This window comes from Pleurodeles waltl, chromosome 4_1, assembly GCF_031143425.1.
Source record: "Pleurodeles waltl isolate 20211129_DDA chromosome 4_1, aPleWal1.hap1.20221129, whole genome shotgun sequence".
NCBI classification, from domain to species: domain Eukaryota; kingdom Metazoa; phylum Chordata; class Amphibia; order Caudata; family Salamandridae; genus Pleurodeles; species Pleurodeles waltl.
In genome coordinates, this window is record NC_090442.1 from 28,408,786 (window position 1) to 28,429,737 (window position 20,952).

The 20,952-nt window shown below is 48.2% G+C and overlaps 1 protein-coding gene across 1 annotated transcript in view; it reads right to left on the bottom strand.

The window, feature by feature from the left end:
- The window catches only part of LOC138287302 (zinc finger protein interacting with ribonucleoprotein K-like), a 57,316-nt gene extending 46,581 nt beyond the window's left edge, over positions 1-10,735 (bottom strand). Inside the window, exon 1 of the mRNA XM_069227655.1 lies at positions 10,532-10,735. The gene's annotated coding sequence lies outside the window, so the exon portion shown is untranslated. The remainder of the gene's footprint in view (positions 1-10,531) is intronic.
- Between the last annotated feature and the right edge of the window lie 10,217 nt (positions 10,736-20,952).

Consider the following 20,952-nt stretch of genomic DNA (forward strand, 5'->3'; position numbering starts at 1 on the left):
ACCACTGCTATTACTAGGGGCACTAGAATTTGCAGCAGGGGTTGTGGTAGTGGGAGGTTTGGAGTTTTTCTTTGGACAACTGGAATCAGTTGCCCAATGGCCTTTGACTTTACACAAATAACACCAAGGCTTTTTAGGTTGATTATTGGAAGAGGATTTGGACCCACCAGAGGATTTTTGTGGGCCTGATGAAGACTCAGTATGCTTACTTTTGTCCCCATCCTTGTCAGAAGACTTATCATCCTTCTTGCCATCTTTGTCACCCCCTGTATGAACTTTTCTGTTCACCCTTGTTCTGACCCACTTGTCTGCCTTCTTTTTTAATTCTTGGGGAGAGGTCAGATCCGAGTCCACTAGGTATTGGTGCAACAAGTCAGACACACAGTTATTCAGAATATGCTCTCTCAGAATAAGATTATACAGGCTTTCATAGTCAGATACCTTACTGCCATGTAAGCACCCTTCCAAGTCCTTCACTGAACAGTCCACAAAATCTGTCCAGTCTTGAGAGGACTCTTTTCTGGTGTCTCTGAACTTAATCCTGTATTGTTCAGTGGTTAAGCCAAATCCATCCAAGAGTGCATCCTTCAATACTGTGAAATTGTTAGCTTCACTTTCCCTAATAGTAAGGAGCCTATCCCTACCCTTTCCAGTGAAAGATAGCCACAAAATAACAGCCCACTGCCTTTGAGGGACCCCCTGTACCACACAGGCCCTCTCAAGTGCAGCAAACCACTTGTTGATGTCATCCCCCTCCTTGTAAGGGGGGACTATCTTGTGCAGATTCCTGGAATCATGCTCTCTAACAGGATTACTTTCAGGAATACTGCTGCTGCCACCATCGGGTCCTAACCCCAACCTCTGTCTTTCCTTCTCAATGTCTAGGGATTACCTATCTAAGGCCAGCTGTTGCTGCTTAAGCTTCAGTCTGGTCTCTTCAACCCTCAACTTTTTGAGTTCCCTTTCTAACAAGTTATCCTCAGGGTGGGTGGGTTGGTAATGCTTTGACACAGATGACAAATGGGAAACTTCAGAGGGGGACCTGTCCCTAACCTTCTGGACCCTGGTAACTTGGCCTCTAGGAATAAAGGATGCCCTACTGTGATGGGAACCTCCATTACTACCAACATTACTGGGTGTCCTGCTGGGGGGCAGATCCTGTTCAGAACCCTCTCCACCCTTCTCAGGGAACTCTCCTGAATCAGACTGGGAAGTTTCTACATGTTCTAAACTCTCATTTGATGGACCAGCTTGGTTCTCATAATCTACAATATGCATGTTGAACAGAAACTCTTTTGTAGGGTTCTTTCCTATAACTAAACCTCTATCTAGGCAGAGACTCCTTAAGCTCTTGTAATTCAAAATGTCATAAGTAGCATTGACAGTTTTGGGAGCAGAATCTACCACAGACATGATAGCAAAAGGTTTAGAGATAGTGAGAAGAGAGAAAAAGTTTCAGAACTTTAGAAAACTTCTTCTAACTTTTAGAAGTTTTAAGAAACTTTTCAGAACTTTGTAAAAAGTTTTAGAGAAGAAAAGCAAACTTTTTTGGTTAAGTGTACGTACACTGAACTGTTTGGTATATGATTCTCTTATGAAAAGTACAAAATGACAAAATGGTAAGTAGTTACAAGTACTTATCCCACTGCTGCACAACCAATATAGGAGGCTGGCCTGGCTTGTAGTGGGTACCAAAGGTACTTACACCTTGTGCCAGGTCCAGTTATCCCTTATTAGTGTAGAAGAGGTGTTTCTAGCAGCTTAGAATGATAGAAGGTAGCAATGGCAAAGCATCTTAGGCTGAACTAGGAGACATGCAAAGCTCCTACTATACCACTTATATCATATGCAAAATATCATAAGAAAACACAATACACAGAGTTACTAAAAATAAAGGTACTTTATTTTTATGACACTATGCCACAAGTATCTCGGTGAGTACCCTCAGTAAGAAGGTAAGTAATATACACAAGTTATATGTACACAAACCCAAATCAGGTAAGTAAGAGCAAGGAAAGTAATGCAAACAGTGTAGAATTACAATAGGTGGCAATAGGAGAACATAGGTATAGGGGCAACACAAACCATATACTCCAAAAGTGGAATGCGGACCACAAATGGACTCCAGACCTATGTGAGCTTGTAGAGGGTCGCTGGGACTGTAAGAAAACAGTGAGGGTTAGAAAAATTCCCCACCCCAAGACCCTGAAAAGTAGGAGTAAAGTGCACCTACTACCCCCAGAGAGCACAATAGTTGTGATAGGGGGATTCTGCAGGAAGAACAAACACCAGCAGTGCACTGACAACAGATTTCCGGACCTGAGGACCTGCAAGGCAAGGGGACCAAGTCTAATAGTCGCAACAGTGTCCGGGGGGGCAGGAGCCCAGGAAACCCCGGATGAAGGTGCAATGAAGCTGCCTCCGGTTGGAAGAAACTTGGGGTTCTGCCAGAAAGAAGAGGACTAGGGGACTTCTCCTTTGGAAGACGGATGTCCCACGTCGCGATGAAGCTTGCAGAGGTGTTCCCACGCAGAAAGACCGCAAACAAACCTTGCTAGCTGCAAGGGTCGCGGTAGAGGTTTTTGGGTGCTGCTGAGGGCCAGGAAGGACCAGGATGTCACCTTTTGGAGGAGGAGACAGAGGGGACGCTCAGCAACTCAGAGAGCCCTCACAGAAGCAGGCAGCACCCGCAGAAGTACCCCAACAGGCACTTGGAAGAAGAGTGAACCAGAGTCCATGTGAAGTTACAAAAGGGAGTCCCAAGATGTCGGAGGACAACTCAGAAGGTTGTGCACTGCAGGACGGAGTGCTGGGGACCCAGGCTAGGCTGTGCACAAAGGAAATCCTGGAAGAGTGCACAGGAGCTGGAGCAGCTGCAAATCACGGAGTACATAGCTTTGCAGTCTAGCGTGGGGAGGCAAGGACTTACCTCCACCAAACTTGGACTGAAGAGTCACTGGACTGTGGGAGTCACTTGGACAGAGTTGCTGTGTTCCAGGGACCACGCTCGTCAGGATGAGAGGGGACCCAGAGGACCAGTGATGCAGTCTTTTGGTGCCTGCGTTAGCAGGGGGGAGATTCCGTCAACCCACGGGAGATTTCTTCAGAGCTTCTGGTGCAGGGTGAAGGCAGGCTACCCCCAGAGCATGCACCACCAGGAAACAGTCGAGAAAGCCGGCAGGATTAGGCGCTACAGTGTTGCTGGTAGTCATCTTGCTACTTTGTTGCGGTTTTGCAGGCGTCCTGGAGCAGTCAGCGGTCGATCCTTGGTAGAAGGTGAAGAGGGAGATGCAGAGGAACTCTGGTGAGCTCTTGCATTCGTTATCTGAAGAATTCCCCAAAGCAGAGACCCTAAATAGCCAGAAAAGGAGGTTTGGCTACCAAGGAAGGAGGATTGGCTACCAAGAGAGGTAAGAGCCTATGAGAAGGAGCCTCTGACGTCACCTGCTGGCACAGGCCACTCAGAGCAGTCCAGTGTGCCACAGACACCTCTGTTTCCAAGATGGCAGAGGTCTGGGACACACTGGAGGAGCTCTGGGGACCTCCCCTGGGAGGTAGTGGTCAGGGGAGTGGTCCCTCCCCTTTCCTTTGTCCAGTTCCGCACCAGAGCAGGGCTGGGGGATCCCTGAACCGGTGTAGACTGGCTTATGCAGAGATGGGCACCATCTGTGCCCATCAAAGCATTTATAGAGGCTGGGGGAGGCTGCTCCTCCCCAGCCCTTCACATCTATTTTCAAAGGGAAAGGGTGTAACACCCTCTCTCAGAGGAAATCCTTTGTTCTGCCTTCCTGGGCCAGGGCTGCCTGGACCCCAGGAGGGCAGAAACCTGTCTGAGGGGTTGGCAGCAGCAGCAGCTGCAGTGGAGATCCCGGAAAGGCAGTTTGGCAGTACCCGGGTTCTGTGCTAGAGACCCGGGGGATCATGGAATTGTCACCCTAATACCAGAAGGATATTGTGGTGACAATTCCATGATCTTACACATGTTACATGGCCATGTTCAGAGTTACCATTGTGACGCTATACATAGGTAGTGACCTATGTATAGTGCACGAGTGTAATTGTGTCCCGCACTCAGAAAGTCCAGGGAATTTGCCCTGAACGATGTGGGGGCCCCTTGGCTATTGCCAGGGTGCCCACACACTAAGTAACTTGCCACCCAACCTTCACCAGGTGAAGGTTAGACAGATAGGTGACTTATAAGTTACTTATGTGCAGTGGTAAATGGCTGTGAAATAACGTGGACGTTATTTCACGCAGGCTGCAGGAGCAGGCCTGTGTAAGAATTGTCAGAGCTCCCTATGGGTGGCAAAAGAAATGCTGCAGCCCATAGGGATCTCCTGGAACCCCAATACCCTGGGTACCTCAGTACCATATATGGGTGTACCAGTATGCCAATGGGAATTGGTAAATTTAGTCACTAGCCTGTCAGTGACAAATCTGGAAAGCAGAGAGAGCATAACCACTGAGGTTCTGGTTAGCAGAGCCTCAGTGAGACAGTTAGGCATCACACACGGAACACATACAGGGAACATACTTATGAGCACTGGGGCCCTGCCTGTCAGGGTCCCAGTGACACATAGACTAAAATAACATATATACAGTGAAATATGGGGGTAACATGCCAGGCAAGATGGTACTTTCCTACAGTGAGCTGGTGTATTGCATATCTGGCCAGCTCAACTATCTTGAAGTCCCATCCCAGGGTATCAAAGGCCTGACGGATATCCAGGGACAGTCAGCTAGCAAATAGGTAGTGTTCTTGAGCGACATCCATTATATGAAATAAACTATAGATATGTAGGAAGGTGTTATGTCAGGGAATGCCGCCACATGGATCGGTTTACAATAACCTCAGGAGCAATGGGAGCAGCCTACGCACTAGGATTTTACTTAGGATTTTATATTTAGTGTTTAGCAGTGACAATGGTCATTACAAAGTGAGCTCCATGGGTTGCTGAGATAGGGGCGCTAAGGGCCTCTGGATCATCTGCAGGCACCCAAGGCAATGCCACCTGGTGGAAGAAAGAGGCAAAATCTGCTGGGTCAGGAGGCATCGAAGGGTTTACAGCAGTGGTCTTCAAACTTTTTAATGCTGCGCCCCCCCCAGTTGAAAAATAAAAATCATTGGGCCCCCCCCTCAGAATTTTTCACTATTATTGTAGGAAGATGGCAATGTTTAAATAGGTTTAAACCTATTTAAACATTGCAGTTAAGTACTGTTACCTTTTTAAAACTGCAATAACATGCTTCTGCTTAAAACAAAGGCATGTTATCTGTATAATATTTCTTTCGGCCAGAGTTTGGCGCACCCCCTGAGATCACTTGGGGCCCCCCAAGGGGGGCCCACCCCCCAGTTTGAAGACCTCTGGTGTACAGCATTTTATAGAAGTCTTGAAAGGCTGTGTTGATACCCAGCTGTGTTTCAGCTATTCCTTGGGTTAGTGTGTTTATTGATAGAATAGATGTGGTAGGGGTGTGGAATTTAATGAAATATTTACTTGTCCATGGGACAGGTTGCTTCATAAATCTACTTATCCTGTAGACAGAGCCACATGTCCCTTTAGTGCCATGTAGTCCAGTGACACATTTTGGCAGCAATCTCTTAAAATAATGATATTTTCCTCTATGGTTATGCCAGGGTTCCTACTATAGTAGAGCTTGAATTCCAGCAATTCCCTTATTTTGCACACCTGTCTGCAGATCTACAAACTAGGGATGGAAATAGTGTTAGGCAATGCCCTTTTGGAATGGCCTTTGAGTCTGCAAACCTACTAACTTGCATGTTTTAGGGTTTTTGCCAGCTCTTCTTGTTAAAAACGAATAAAAATGGTTAAAGAAAATTAAGTTTCATTGCGATGGCCCTAATGTACTCCAGACACACCCTGGACCCCTACTTCTTCTCCAGCGACAAGGTTAAAGTCAGCCACATCACTCCACTCACATGGACGGATCACTCCATCGTCCACTACCACATGGCAGGGCAACCAACCACCCCTACAGTACCCTACAGTGCAGCTGAAATAAAGTTACAGTAATGGAATGGCTCACCAACCTCCAACTAAACTACCCAGACTCCACCAACAACACAAACAACTTCATCCACTGGATAACCGCCTGCGCCAGTACCCAAAGTGCCCCTGAAAAACCCAAATCCAAATGATCCAAGTAAAAGGCTAGCTGGTACAATGCTGACTTGAAAGGAAAAGGAGAACTACACAAGGTACCATAAATAGAAACACCTACAAGGCTGCTCTTAGACGCTAAAAACATCAATTGATATAGACCAAGAAAAGACTCTGACCCTGAGAATCGAATACAGCTCAAATAACCAGAAGGAACTTTTTACCATTGCCAAGGAATTCACCAACCCTAGCCGCCTTTATCCTCTTTGAACTCTCTGTCATCCTTAAAACAAACTACCACCACACACTCATCACCACACTACATGCAGCAGGAATACACAGACCAACTCTGAAATCGATAGCCTCCTTCCTCTCTATAAGAACTCAATAAGTCAAGATCACACTGTTCACATCAGAACCCAAAGACCTCATTTGCAGAGTCCCACAGGGGTCATCACTCAGCCCGGCACTTTTCAACAGGTACGAGACTCCTCTGGCTAACATCATCAGATCCCATGGAATCAATATAATCTCCTATGCTGATGACACCCAGCTCATTATTTCCCTTTCATCTTTCAGATGACACCATCAGCACCAAGACAATCTTCAAACAATGCATGATCAACGTGGGCAATTGGATGAAACAAAACTGCATCAAGTTTAACAGCAACAAAACTGAAGTGCTGATCCTCAGGAATAAAAGCTCACCTTAGGACTCCACCTGGTGACTCCCCCTGAACGTGGACCCCACACACCCCAACTGACTAAGCTAGGAACCTAGGCCTCATCTTCGACACCAACCCCACCATGAAGTCCCTTATCAGCACCGTCATCTCCTCATGTTTCCACATCCTCTTCATGTTATGTAAAAACTTCAAGTGCCTCCCACTGGGCACCAGACATACCATCATGTTTGCACTAATCACAAGCAGATTGGACTATGGCAACACACTCTACGCTAGTATCCCATCCCATCTTCTACACAGACTTCAAACCATCCAAAATGCCACCACCAGACTCATACTCGACCTCCTGCACCGAACCCACACCACGCCACCTCAGACAGTTCCACTGGCTTCCCATCCAGAAGTGATGCCAGTTCAAACTTCTCACAGATGCACTGAAGTCACTACACAACATGGCACCTGTATACCTTAATCAACAGCTCTACTTTCACCATCCCACCATACAACTTCACTCAGCCACCAACGCAACAGACAACTTCGCTCAACATCATTCTCACTGGCACACACCCTGCATCCACAGAAATAGAACAAGAGTTCCATAATTTATAATTGATGATGAACGCTCAGAAATAAAGGTACTAACTCTGGGACTATCATTTTGTGAAAAGTCAGAATTTTCTTATATTCAGACTAAAATAGATCTGTATAAATATATTAGGAACTCGAGCTAATGAAAGTTTATAAAAACAATGTTAGTAATTTGTGTAAAATACTGAGACTCCACCAATACTGGATACAGAATTTGCTGAAATCAGATTTAGACTTAATGAAAGAATTATTGGAACTGGAGAATAAAAGTGCAAGCAGCACTGGGAGTATTACTGAAAAAATTATAGTCAGAGTGAGACTATATAAATTACTGAAGAAGGAGGTACCACATTTAGACCTGGATGTAGTGAAATGTGTGTTTTGACCACTGACCTTGTGTTGCACCACTTTGCACCTGGATTAGCTGTCCAGTGTTCACCAGTTACAGACTACATTCTGTATTCAGTTTAGCTTTAGATTCATTCTGCCTATTGACTTTATCGTAGCATTAGACACTGCCATGTTAAAGCTGCCCGTGATTTTCCACATTGTAAACTGTGCAATCTGTCTTGTTTTCGTGCTCTTTCTCACCGAAGAGCTAGTACATAATAAGGAGGAGTTAGTCAGTCAGCATGCTAAGGATGTACTAGACTGGTGTTTATGGTACAGCAGGGAACGGCTTTGGCTTGGGAGAGACACCTTGGGAAACTGGCCAGTTCTAACCTGTTTCTTTAAACTCTGACCTAAACGAGCCAGCATGTTTCGATTGCGAAATGAGGGGGTTTTCCAGAAAGCTCCTTTTGTTTTTTAAGATATAAAAAGACCCAGTGCGATAGTGAGAGTGTGAGTAGCCTCAATCAGGATTCTAAATGTCAGATACCTGATATCTTTCCCGGGAGGGTACAGATCTCTTTCTCAGTCAAACGGGGTCATTGTCTTAATGGCATGAGAAAGATGAATAATCTGGCAGGCCCTACGGTGATGCATTTTTAATTCATTATTTGCTTTGCATTACATATATTTGCTATGTATATTGCAGTGGAGAATCATTTTGGTATATTTTCCTTTCATTGCTGTGACTACTTTTAAACGTGTGCTTTCAACATGCTAATCTCCTTTTAGGAACCTCATGGTGAAATAATAAATGTCTTCTTTGAACGGAGAAGTGCATTTCAGCGATTTCTGTCAGCTCGGTCATTAGTGAAAAGCAAAACACTGGACCACTCTTTGTACTCATTATTTCACCCGATAGCATAGATGTGTTTTAAGAAACAGTGATTAGAGAACTTTGCAGTTTGCAAATAAAAACAACCAGGAAGAGATTGGCCACATCTCAACAGTGCCGTGGGTAATCATAAACAGACCAGCACTAAATTGAGAGATAACAAAGATTGTGTCATAGGTGCATGACAAAGGTGGCAATGCAGTGCTACAGCCAACTGAGCTGTATATGCAGGAATCATATAGTCAACTTTCAAATACTGAGTGCTATAAAAAAGATGCGAAGGCATATTATCTGAAGGAAAAACAAGATTTCCCTAATGATTTAGTGGAATGAAGAGATCAAGGACACATTAGCTATGATGAACTCAGATTCCTGAAGACATATTAACCAAAACTGTCTGTTTTACCTTATACCTAAAGTTCACAAGAACAGCAAGTTGTCTCTAGGGAGACCTAAGATAACGACACAGGAAGATCAATTTGGGAGCACATCAAACTGTGTACATAAATGAGTAACATAGTGGGATAAACAAAGCACTACAAGCATCCATGGAGATCATGGGGGACAGAATAGAAATGCTTCCTCTAAGGAAGAGGTTTCAGTGGCACTGCAGGAAAAGGTTAAGAGGCGGGGAGTGAGTGACAGTGCAGGAAGGGAGTGAGTGAGAGGCAGTGCAAACAATGAGTAAGGCAGTGCAGGAAGTGAGTGAGAGGCAGTGCAAACAATGAGTGAGAGGCAGTGCAGGGAGTCAGTGACAGTGCAGGAAGTGAGCAACAGGCAGTGCAGGGAGTGAAGGACAGTGGAGGAGGGGAGTGAGTGTGAGGCAGTGAAGGGAGTGAGTGGAGGTGCAGGAGTGAGTGAGTCAGAGGCAGTGCAGGTAGTGAGTGAGAGACAGTGCAAACAATGAGTGAGAGGCAGTGCAGGGAGTGAGTGACGGTGCAGTAAGGAAGTGAGTGAGAGGCAGTGCAAACAGTGAGTGAGAGGGAGGGAATGACAGTGCAGGAAGGAAGTGAGACGCAATGGAAATAATGAGTGAGAGGGAGGGAGTGAGAGGAAGTGCAAACAGTGAGTGTGAGGCAGTGCAGAGGGTGAGTGGAGGTGCAGGGAGTGGGTGAGGGGCAATGGAATAGTGAGTGAGAGGGAGTGCAGGGAGTGAGTGGCAGTGCAGGAGGGGAGTGAGTGAGAGGCAGTGCAAGGAGTGAATGGAGGTGGAGTGAGTGAGTGAGAGGCAGTGCAGTGAGTGATTGACAGTACAGGAAGGGAGTGAGAGGCAGTGCAAACAGTGAGTAAGAGGGAGTGACAATGCAGGAAGGGAGTAAGAGGGAGTGCAGGGAGTGAGTGACAGTGCAGGAGGGGAGCGAGTGAGAGGCAGTGCAGGGAGTGAGTGAGAGTGAGTGACAGTGCAGGAGGGGAGTGAGTGAGAGGGAGTGCAGGGAGTGAGTGACAGTGCGGGAGGGGAGTGAGTGAGAGGGAGTGTAGGGATTGAGTGACAGTGCAGGAGGGGAGTGAGTGAGAGGGAGTGTAGGGAGTGAGTGACAGTGCCGGAGGGGAGTGAGTGAGAGGGAGTGCAGGGAGTGAGTGACAGCGCAGGAAGGGAGTGACAGTGCAGGAAGAGAGGGAGTGAGTGACAGTGCAGGAGGGGAGTGAGTGAGAGGGAGTGTAGGGATTGAGTGACAGTGCAGGAGGGTAGTGAGTGAGAGGCAGTACAGATTGTTTGCTTTGTGTAGGGTTTTGCTTCTTTCTCTTTTAATGAGTTTCTGCCTCTTTTGGGGGGCCCGGCTGCATCACCCCCAGAGCTCCCTTCAGTCCTGTCTGTCTCGGCCTGAAGCTGTGGAGGGGGCTGGGGACTGGTATTTGTGTCTCTGACACGAAACGCAGGTGAAATAACAGAATTCCGGGCCCCTTGTTACCTTTTCAGTTTCCGACGAGGCACAAACAAAGACTCCTTTTCGTCCTCGGCGACTCGGGCAGTCTGCGCATGTGCGGGAGAGTAGTGTCTCCACTCGGTAACTGGTGCAGTCTGCGCATGTGCGAGAGTAGTTCCTGATAACGTCGGATGCCTGTGGGCAGTCTGCGCATGTGCCAAACAGTACTGTCCAGCCACTTCCGGTGAGGTTTATGTTTTGTCTATGAGAACCTTCGGATCAGCGGCGGAGTTCTCCTGGCACACAAGATCTTACCAGCGAGTACACTTATCTCTCGCGCATGCGCCGCAAAGACACAAATATCATGGGCCTACGCAGTAGAGACGCCACTTATCTAATGGGCATGCGTACTATAGACACGGCACTTAGCTCATGAGGGTGCGCGGTTAAGACACTACACTTCTTGACATACGTGGTAAGACAGGACACCTTCCTCCCGGGCACGTGCAGTAAGGCACGAAGGATCTATCCCGGGCTCGCGCAGTAGCACACGGCACTTCTCTTCTGGGCGTGCGCAGTCAGAAACGGCACTTCTCTCCCGCGCATGCGCAGTAGCTGCCGGAGCAGCCAAGGCCCCTCCACGGTATCACCAGTACTTGGTTCCAGTGCACTGCACCTGCTGCTCATGTATCACCAGTACTTGTGTCCTGGTGCACTGCACCTATTGCTCATGTATCACCAGTACTTGTGTCCCGGTGCACTGCACCTGCTGCTCATGTTAACATCATCAGTACTTGTGTCCCGGTGCACTGCACCTGCTGCTCATGTAAGTATCACCAGTACTTGTGTCTCAGTGCACTGCACCTGCTGCTCATGTATCACCAGTACTTGTGTCCTGGTGCACTGCACCTGCTGCTCATGTATCACCAGTATTGTGTCCCGGTGCACTGCACCTGCTGCTCATGTAAGTATCACCAGTACTTGTGTCCCGGTGCACAGTGCACCTGCTGCTCATGGAAGTATCACGTTACTTGTGTCTCGGTATACTGCACCTGCTCCTCATGTAAGTAGCACCAGTACTTGTGCCCCGGTGTACTGCACCTGCCGCTCACGTATCATCAGTACTTGGTTTCGGTGCGCTGCACCTGCTGCTCGTCTTAGTATCACCAGTACTTGTGTCCCTGTGCACTGCTCCTACTGCTCATGTAAGTATCACAAGTACTTGTGTCCCGGTGTACTGCACATGCTGCTCATCTATAACCAGTACTTGTTTCCCTGTGCACTGCACCCACCTGCTGCTCAGGTAAGTGCCACCAGTACTTGTGTCCCGATGTACTGCACCTGTTGCTCATGTATCACCAGTACTTGTGTCCTGGTGCGCTGCACCTGACGCTCATGTAAGTATCAACAGTACTTGTGTCCCGGCGCACTGTACCTGCTACTCATGTTAACATCGCCAGTACTTGTGTCCCGGTGCACTGCACCTGCTGCTCATGTTAACATCGCCAGTACTTGTGTCCCGGTGCACTGCACCTACTGCTCGTGTTAGCATCACCAGTACTTGTGTCCCTGTGCACTTCACCTGCTGCTCATGTATCACCAGTACTTGTGTCCTGGTGCACTGCACCTACTGCTCATGCAAGTATCACCAGTACTTGTGTCCCGGTGCACTGCACCTGCTGCTCATATAAGTAGCACCAGTACTTGTGTCCTGGTGCACTGCACCTGCTGCTCATGTAAGTATCAGCAGTACTTGTGCCCCGGTGCACTGCACCTACTCCTAAGTATCACCAGTACTTGTGCCCCAGTGCACTGCACCTGCTGCTCATGGAAGTATCACCGGTACTTGTGTCTCGGTATGCCAGAGCAGGGCTGGGGATTCCTGAACCGGTGCAGACTGGCTTATGCAGAGATGGGCACCATCTGTGCCCATCAAAGCATTTCCAGAGGCTGGGGGAGGCTACTCCTCCCCAGCCCTGACACCTTTTTCCAAAGGGAGAGGGCGTAACACCCTCTCTCTGAGGAAGTCCTTTGTTCTGCCTTCCAGGGCCAGTCCTGGCTGGACCACAGGAGGGCAGACACCTGTCTGAGGGGTTGGCAGCAGCAGCAGCTGCAGTGAAACCCCGGGAAAGGCAGTTTGGCAGTACCCGGGTCTGTGCTAGAGACTCAGGGGATCATGGAATTGTCTCCCCAATGCCACAATGGCATTGGGGAGACAATTCCATGATCTTAGACATGTTACATGGCCATGTTCGGAGTTACCATTGTGATGCTACACATAGGTAGTGACCTATGTATAGTGCACGTCTGTAATGGTGTCCCCGTACTCACAAGTCCGGGGATTTTGCCCTGAACGATGTGGGGGCACCTTGGCTAGTGCCCTCCTGTGGTCCAGCCAGGCCTGGCCCAGGAAGGCAGAACAGAGGACGTCCTCAGAGAGAGGGTGTTACACCCTCTCCCTTTGGAAAAAGGTGTCAGGGCTGGGGAGGAGTATCCTCCCCCAGCCTCTGGAAATGCTTTGATGGGCACAAATGGTGCCCATCTCTACATAAGCCAGTCTACACCGGTTCAGGGATCCCCCAGCCCTGCTCTGGCGCGAAACTGGACAAAGGAAAGTGGAGTGACCACTCCCCTGACCTGCACCTCCCAGGGGAGGTGCCCAGAGCTCCTCCAGTGTGCTCCAGACCTCTGCCATCTTGGAAACAGAGGTGCTGCTGGCACACTGGACTACTCTGAGTGGCCAGTGCCAGCAGGTGACGTCAGAGACTCCTCCTGATAGGCTCTTACCTGTGTTGCTAGCCTATCCTCCTTCCTAAGTAGCCAAACCTCCTTTTCTGGCTATTTAGGGTCTCTGCTTTGGGGAATTCTTTAGATAACGAATGCAAGAGCTCATCAGAGTTCCTCTGCATCTCTCTCTTCACCTTCTGCCAAAGGATCGACCGCTGACTGCTCAGGACGCCTGGAAAATAGCAACAAAGTAGCAAAGACGACTACTGCAACCTTGTATCGCTGATCCTGCTGCCTTCTCGACTGTTTCCTGGTGGTGCATGCTCTGGGGGTAGCCTGCCTCCTCTCTGCACTAGGAGCTCTGAAGAAATCTCCCGTGGGTCGACGGAATCTTCCCCCTGCAACCGCAGGCAACAAAAGACTGCATCACCGGTCCTCCGGGTCCCCTCTCAGCACAACGAGCGTGGTCCCTGGAACTCAGCAACTCTGTCCAAGTGACTCCCACAGTCCGGTGACTCTTCAGTCCAAGTTTGGTGGAGGTAAGTCCTTGCCTCCCCACGCTAGACTGCATTGCTGGGTACCGCGTGATTTGCAGCTGCTCCGGCTCCTGTGCACTCTTCCAGGATTTCCTCCGTGCACAGCCAAGCCTGGGTCACCGACACTCTAACCTGCAGTGCACAACTTCCTGAGTTGTCCTCTGGCGTCGTGGGACTCCCTTTTGTGTCTTCGGGTGAGCTCTGGTTCACTCCTCTTTGTAGTGCCTGTTCCGGTACTTCTGCGAGTGCTGCCTGCTTCTGTGTGGGCTCCTTGACTTGCTGGGCGCCCCCTCTGTCTCCTCATCCAAGTGGCGACATCCTGGTCCCTCCTGGGCCACAGCAGCATCCAAAAACCCTAACTGCGACCCTTGCAGCTAGCAAGGTTTGTTTGCGGTCTTTCTGCGTGGGAATACCTCTGCAAGCTTCTTCACAACGTGGGACATCCATCCTCCAAAGGGGAAGTTCCTAGTCCTCTTTGTTCTTGCAGAACACAAAGCTTCTTCCATCCGGTGGCAGCTTCCTTGAACCCTCAGCTGGCATTTCCTGGGCATCTGCCCACTCTCGACACTGTCGCGACTCTTGGACTTGGTCCCCTTGTCTAACAGGTGCTCAGGTCCGGAAATCCACTGTTGTTGCATTGCTGGTGTTGGTCTTCCTTGCAGAATCCCCCTATCACAACTTCTGTGCTCTCTGGGGGTTGTAGGTGCACTTTACACCTACCTTACAGGGTCTTGGGGTGGGCTATTTTTCTAACCCTCACTGTTTTCTTACAGTCCCAGCGACCCTCTACAAGCTCACATAGGTTTGGGGTCCATTCGTGGTTCACATTCCACTTTTGGAGTATATGGTTTGTATTGCCCCTATACCTATGTGCTCCTATTGCAATCTACTGTAACTTTACACTGCTTGCATTACTTCCTTTTGCTATTACTGCATATTTTTGGTATTGTGTACATATATCTTGTGTATATTTGTCATCTTTATACTGAGGGTACTCACTGAGATACTTTTGGCATATTGTCATAAAAATAAAGTACCTTTATTTTTAGTATATCTGTGTATTGTGTTTTCTTATGATATTGTGCATATGACACCAGTGGTATAGTAGGAGCTTTGCATGTCTCCTAGTTCAGCCTAAGCTGCTCTGCTATAGCTACCTTCTATCAGCCTAAGCTGCTAGAAACACCTATTCTACACTAATAAGGGATAACTGGACCTGGTACAGAGTGTAAGTACCCCTTGGTACCCACTACAAGCCAGGCCAGCCTCCTACATTGGTCGTGCAGCGGTGGGATAAGTACTTTCAACTACTTACCACTTTGTCATTTTGTACTTTTCATAAGAGAATAATATACAAAACAAGTTCAGTGTATGTACACCTAACCAAAAAGGTTTGCTTTTCTTCTCTTACACTTTCTGCTGAGTGCTGAAAAGTACTCCTAAACTTTCTAAAAGTTTCAAAAGTTTGAAAAAGTTCTTTTTTTCTGTTCTTTAAAAAGTCCTGAAACTTTTTCTCTCTTCTCACTGTCTCTAAACCTTCTTCTATCATGTCTGATGTAGGAACTTCTCTTAAAATGGTCAATAGAACTTATGACAATCTTAACTTTAAGAGCCTAAGGAGTCTCTGCATTGATAGAGGTTTAGTGGAAGGAAAGAACCCTTCTAGAGAATTTCTGTCTAACATGCTCATTGAGAATGATAAGGCCCAGGGTGGCACTTCATCAGAAAAGTTAGTAGATAGCTCACACTCAGACTCAGGGAAGCCCCTTGTGGAAGTGGTACAGGGTTCTCTTCCTAATCTGCCCGTTAGAAGACCACCTAGCAATGCTGGTAGTAATAGAAGCTCCCATCATAGTAGGGATGTTTTTGTTCCTAAAGGCCAGGTTGTTAAGAGTGCAATCTGTTAGAGGCACGTCTCCCTCTGTTGAATCCAATATTTCTTCTGTGTCCAAGCATTCCCAACCCACAGACCTTCAAGACAAATTGTTAGAAAGGGAATTCAATAAGTTGAGAGTGGAAGAGACCAGACTGAAGCTTAAACAGCAACAGCTGGCTCTAGACAGGGAATCCCTAGATCTGGAGAAGGAGAGACAGAGGTTGGGGTTTGGACCCCATGGTGGCAGCAGCAATATTCCTGATAGCAATCCTGTGAGAGAGCATGATTCCAGGAATCTGCACAAGATAGTTCCCCCTTACAAGGAGGGGGATGACATTAACAAGTGGTTTGCTGCACTTGAGAGGGCCTGTATGGTACAGGGGGTCCCTCAAAGGCAGTGGCCTGCTATCCTATGGCTATCTTTCAATGGAAAGGGTAGGGACAGGTTCCTTACTGTTAGAGAAAGTGATGCCAATAATTATGCAGTTTTGAAGGATGCACTCTTGGATGGATTTGGCTTAAACACTGAACAATACAGGATTAAGTTCAGAGAAACCAGAAAAGAGTCCTCACAAGACTAGGTAGACTTTGTTGACTATTCAGTGAAGGCCTTGGAGGGGTGGTTACATGGCAGTAAAGTTTCTGACTATGAAAGCCTGTACAATCTAATCCTGAGAGAGCATATTCTAAATAACTGTGTGTCTGATTTGTTCACCAATATCTAGTGGACTCAGATCTGACCTCTCCCCAAGAATTGGGAAAGAAGTCAGAACAAGAGTGAACAGAAAAGTTCATACAGGGGGTGACAAGGATGGCAAGAAGAAGGATGGTAAGTCTTCAGACAAGGGTGGGGACAAATCTAAAAATGAGTCTTCATCAGGCCCACAAAAACACTCTGGTGGGGGTGGTGGGTCCAAATCCTCTTCTAATCAAGTAAAAAAACCTTGGTGCTATTTATGTAAAGTAAAAGGCCTTTGGACAACTGATGCCAGTTGTCCAAAGAAAAGCATCAAACCTCCCACTACCACAACCCCTACTGCAACCTCTAGTGCCCCTAGTAATAGCAGTGGTGGTGGGAGCAAACCTACTAATAGCCAATCCAAGGGAGTAGCTGGGCTCACTTTTGGTAATTTAGTTGGGGTTGGTCTTGTTAGGGAGACCACAGAGGATGTGTTAGTCTCTGAAGGTGCCATTGATTTGGCCACCTTGGTTGCTTGTCCCCTTAATATGGATAAGTACAAGCAACTTCCCCTCATCAATGGTGTTGAGGTTCAGGCCTACAGGGACACAGGTGCCAGTGTTACCATGGTAATACAGAAACTGGTACACCCTGAACAACACCTACTTGGTCACCAGTACCAAGTGACAGACGCTCATAACAACACTCTTATCCACCCCATGGCTGTTGTGAATCTCAACTGGGGGGGTGTTACTGGTCCAAAGAAAGTTGTGGTTGTTTCAGATTTACCTGTAGACGCTCTACTAGGAAATGATTTAGAGACATCAGCTTGGGCAGAAGTGGAGTTGGAGGCTCATGCAGCAATGCTGGGCATTCCTGGGCATATTTTTGTTTTAACCAGGGCTCAGGCCAAAAAGCAAAAAGGACAGGGTGACTTGGATCCTGGAACAATGGACCAAGTGCTCCCTAAAGCTAGGGGTAGCAAGGGTAAATCCCTACCCACTATCCCTCCCTCTACAGATGATTCAACTTCTGAGGAAGAAGAATTTCCACCCTGTGCAGAACCTTCACCAGAGGAGCTGGCAGCAGACACTGCTGAGCTTTTGGGTGGAGGGGGGCCTGCCAGGGAGGAGCTGAGTGTGGCACAGCAATCCTGTCCCACATTAGAGGGTCTCAGACAGCAAGCTGTCAAATAGCAAAATGGGGATGTCAGTGACTCGCATAGGGGGTCATTACGACCTCAGCGGTCTTTTTCCAAGACCGCCGAGGGACCGCCGTGCGGAAGACCGCCTGTGCATGCGGTTTGCCGCTCAGCATATTATGACTGTTGGCTGCTTTCCGTCGTTATTCCGATGGAGAGACGCCAACAGCCAAACTTGCGGGCGGCGGAGAAGTGGGGGTTGCTCAACCTCCACCGCCACGCCAACAGAACACCGCCCAGCGAATCATGTCCTGTGATTCGCCGTGGCGGTGTTCTGTTCTGATGGACCCATAAGTGAACCCAACTACACCCTTTGCTTGACTGTTGCCAGCAGTCCCACCACTAGTACCACTACTGCTAGGGGCACTAGAGCTTGATGTATTAGTGGTGGTAGGCTCAGGGGGTTTACCTGGACAGGACTTATCCCCTGGCCTATGGCCTCTGTTTTTACACACAAAGCACCAAGGCTTTTTAATGTGTGCAGGTTGAGAAGAAGAGGAAGATTTAGTTTTATCCCCACCCTCTGAAGAGTGTTTAAGATTTGAAGTGGGATCTTTGGTTTTACCCTTATCCCCATGCTTATCTTGAGATTGTTCACCATCTTTCTTCTTAGTGTTCTCTTTGTCACCCCCTGTATGAACTTTTCTGTTCACCCTTGTTCTGACCCATTTGTCTGCCTTCTTTCCCAATTCTTGGGGAGAGGTCAGATCAGAGTCCACCAAGTACTGGTGCAACAAATCAGACACACAATTATTAAGAATATGCTCTCTCAGGATCAAGTTATACAGGCTGTCATAATCAGTAACTTTACTGCCATGTAACCACCCCTCCAAGGCCTTCACTGAATGGTCAATGAAATCAACCCAGTCTTGTGAAGACTCCTTTTTGGTCTCTCTGAACTTTATCCTGTATTGTTCAGTGGTTAAGCCATAACCATCCAGGAGTGCATTCTTAAGAACTTTGTAATCATTGGCTTCACTTTCTTTCACAGTAAGGAGCCTATCCCTACCTTTTCCACTAAATGATAGCCATAGGATAGCAGCCCACTGCCTTTGAGGGACATCCTGTACAGCACAGGCCCTCTCAAGTGCAGCAAACCACTTGTTAATGTCATCCCCCTCCTTATAAGGGGGAACTATCTTATGCAGATTCCTGGAATCATGCTCTTTTGCAGGATGACTATGGGGAATACTGCTGCTGCCACCATGGGTTTCTAAACCCAGTTTCTGTCTCTCCTTCTCTACTTCTAAAGTCTGTCTATCCAAATCCAGCTGTTGCTTCTTGAGCTTCAGTCTGGTTTGTTCCACTCTCAATCTATTGAGCTCCCTTTCTAACAATCTGTCATCAGGGTGGGTGGGAGGGACATGCCTTGAAACAGAAGTATGGTGAGAATGGACAGAAGGAGACCTGTCCCTTACAGAGGGCACCCTAACAGCTTGGCTAACAGAAACATCAGTACCACTGTGGTGAGAATAAATGCTTTTGCTATGATGTGAGACAACACTATTTGTATGGTGTGTAGGAAAGTACCATCTTGCCTGGCATGTTACCCCCATTTTTCACTGTATATATGTTGTTTTAGTTGGATGTGTCACTGGGACCCTGGTAACCCAGGGCCCCAGTGCTCATAAGTGTGCCTGAATGTGTTACCTGTGTAGTGACTAACTGTCTCACTGAGGCTCTGCTAATCAGAACCTCAGTGGTTATGCTCTCTCATTTCTTTCCAAATTGTCACTAACAGTCTAGTGACCATTTTTACCAATTTACATTGGCTTACTGGAACACCCTTATAATTCCCTAGTATATGGTACTGAGGTACCCAGGGTATTGGGGTTCCAGGAGATCCCTATGGGCTGCAGCATTTCTATTGCCACCCATAGGGAGCTCTGACAATTCTTACACAGGCCTGCCACTGCAGCCTGAGTGAAATAACGTCCACGTTATTTCACAGCCATTTTACACTGCACTTAAGTAACTTATAAGTCACCTATATGTCTAACCGTTACCTGGTAAAGGTTAGGTGCAAAGTTACTTAGTGTGAGGGCACCCTGGCACTAGCCAAGGTGCCCCCACATTGTTCAGAGCCAATTCCCTGAACTTTGTGAGTGCGGGGACACCATTACACGCGTGCACTACATATAGGTCACTACCTATATGTAGCTTCACAATGGTAACTCCGAATATGGCCATGTAACATGTCTATGATCATGGAATTGCCCCCTCTATACCATCCTGGCATAGTTGGCACAATCCCATGATCCCAGTGGTCTGTAGCACAGACCCTGGTACTGCCAAACTGCCCTTCCTGGGGTTTCACTGCAGCTGCTGCTGCTGCCAACCCCTCAGACAGGCATCTGCCCTCCTGGGGTCCAGCCAGGCCTGGCCCAGGATGGCAGAACAAAGAACTTCCTCTGAGAGAGGGTGTGACACCCTCTCCCTTTGGAAAATGGTGTGAAGGCAGGGGAGGAGTAGCCTCCCCCAGCCTCTGGAAATGCTTTCTTGGGCACAGATGTGCCCAATTCTGCATAAGCCAGTCTACACCGGTTCAGGGACCCCTTAGCCCCTGCTCTGGCGTGAAACTGGACAAAGGAAAGGGGAGTGACCACTCCCCTGACCTGCACCTCCCCTGGGAGGTGTCCAGAGCTCCTCCAGTGTGCTCCAGACCTCTGCCATCTTGGAAACAGAGGTGCTGCTGGCACACTGGACTGCTCTGAGTGGCCAGTGCCACCAGGTGACGTCAGAGACTCCTGCTGATAGGCTCCTTCAGGTGTTAGTAGCCTATCCTCTCTCCTAAGTAGCCAAACCCTCTTTTCTGGCTATTTAGGGTCTCTGTCTCTGGGGAAATTTTAGATAACGAATGCAAGAGCTCATCCGAGTTCCTCTGCATCTCTCTCTTCACCTTCTGATAAGGAATCGACTGCTGACCGCGCTGGAAGCCTGCAAACCTGCAACATAGTAGCAAAGACGACTACTGCAACTCTGTAACGCTGATCCTGCCGCCTTCTCGACTGTTTTCCTGCTTGTGCATGCTGTGGGGGTAGTCTGCCTCCTCTCTGCACCAGAAGCTCCGAAGAAATCTCCCGTGGGTCGACGGAATCTTCCCCCTGCAACCGCAGGCACCAAAAAGCTGCATTACCGGTCCCTTGGGTCTCCTCTCAGCACGACGAGCGAGGTCCCTCGAATCCAGCGACTCTGTCCAAGTGACCCCCACAGTCCAGTGACTCTTCAGTCCAAGTTTGGTGGAGGTAAGTCCTTGCCTCACCTCGCTGGGCTGCATTGCTGGGAACCGCGACTTTGCAGCTACTCCGGCCCCTGTGCACTTCAGGCGGAAATCCTTTGTGCACAGCCAAGCCTGGGTCCACGGCACTCTATCCTGCATTGAACGACTTTCTAAGTTGGTCTCTGGCGACGTGGGACTCCTTTGTGCAACTTCGGCGAGCACCGTTT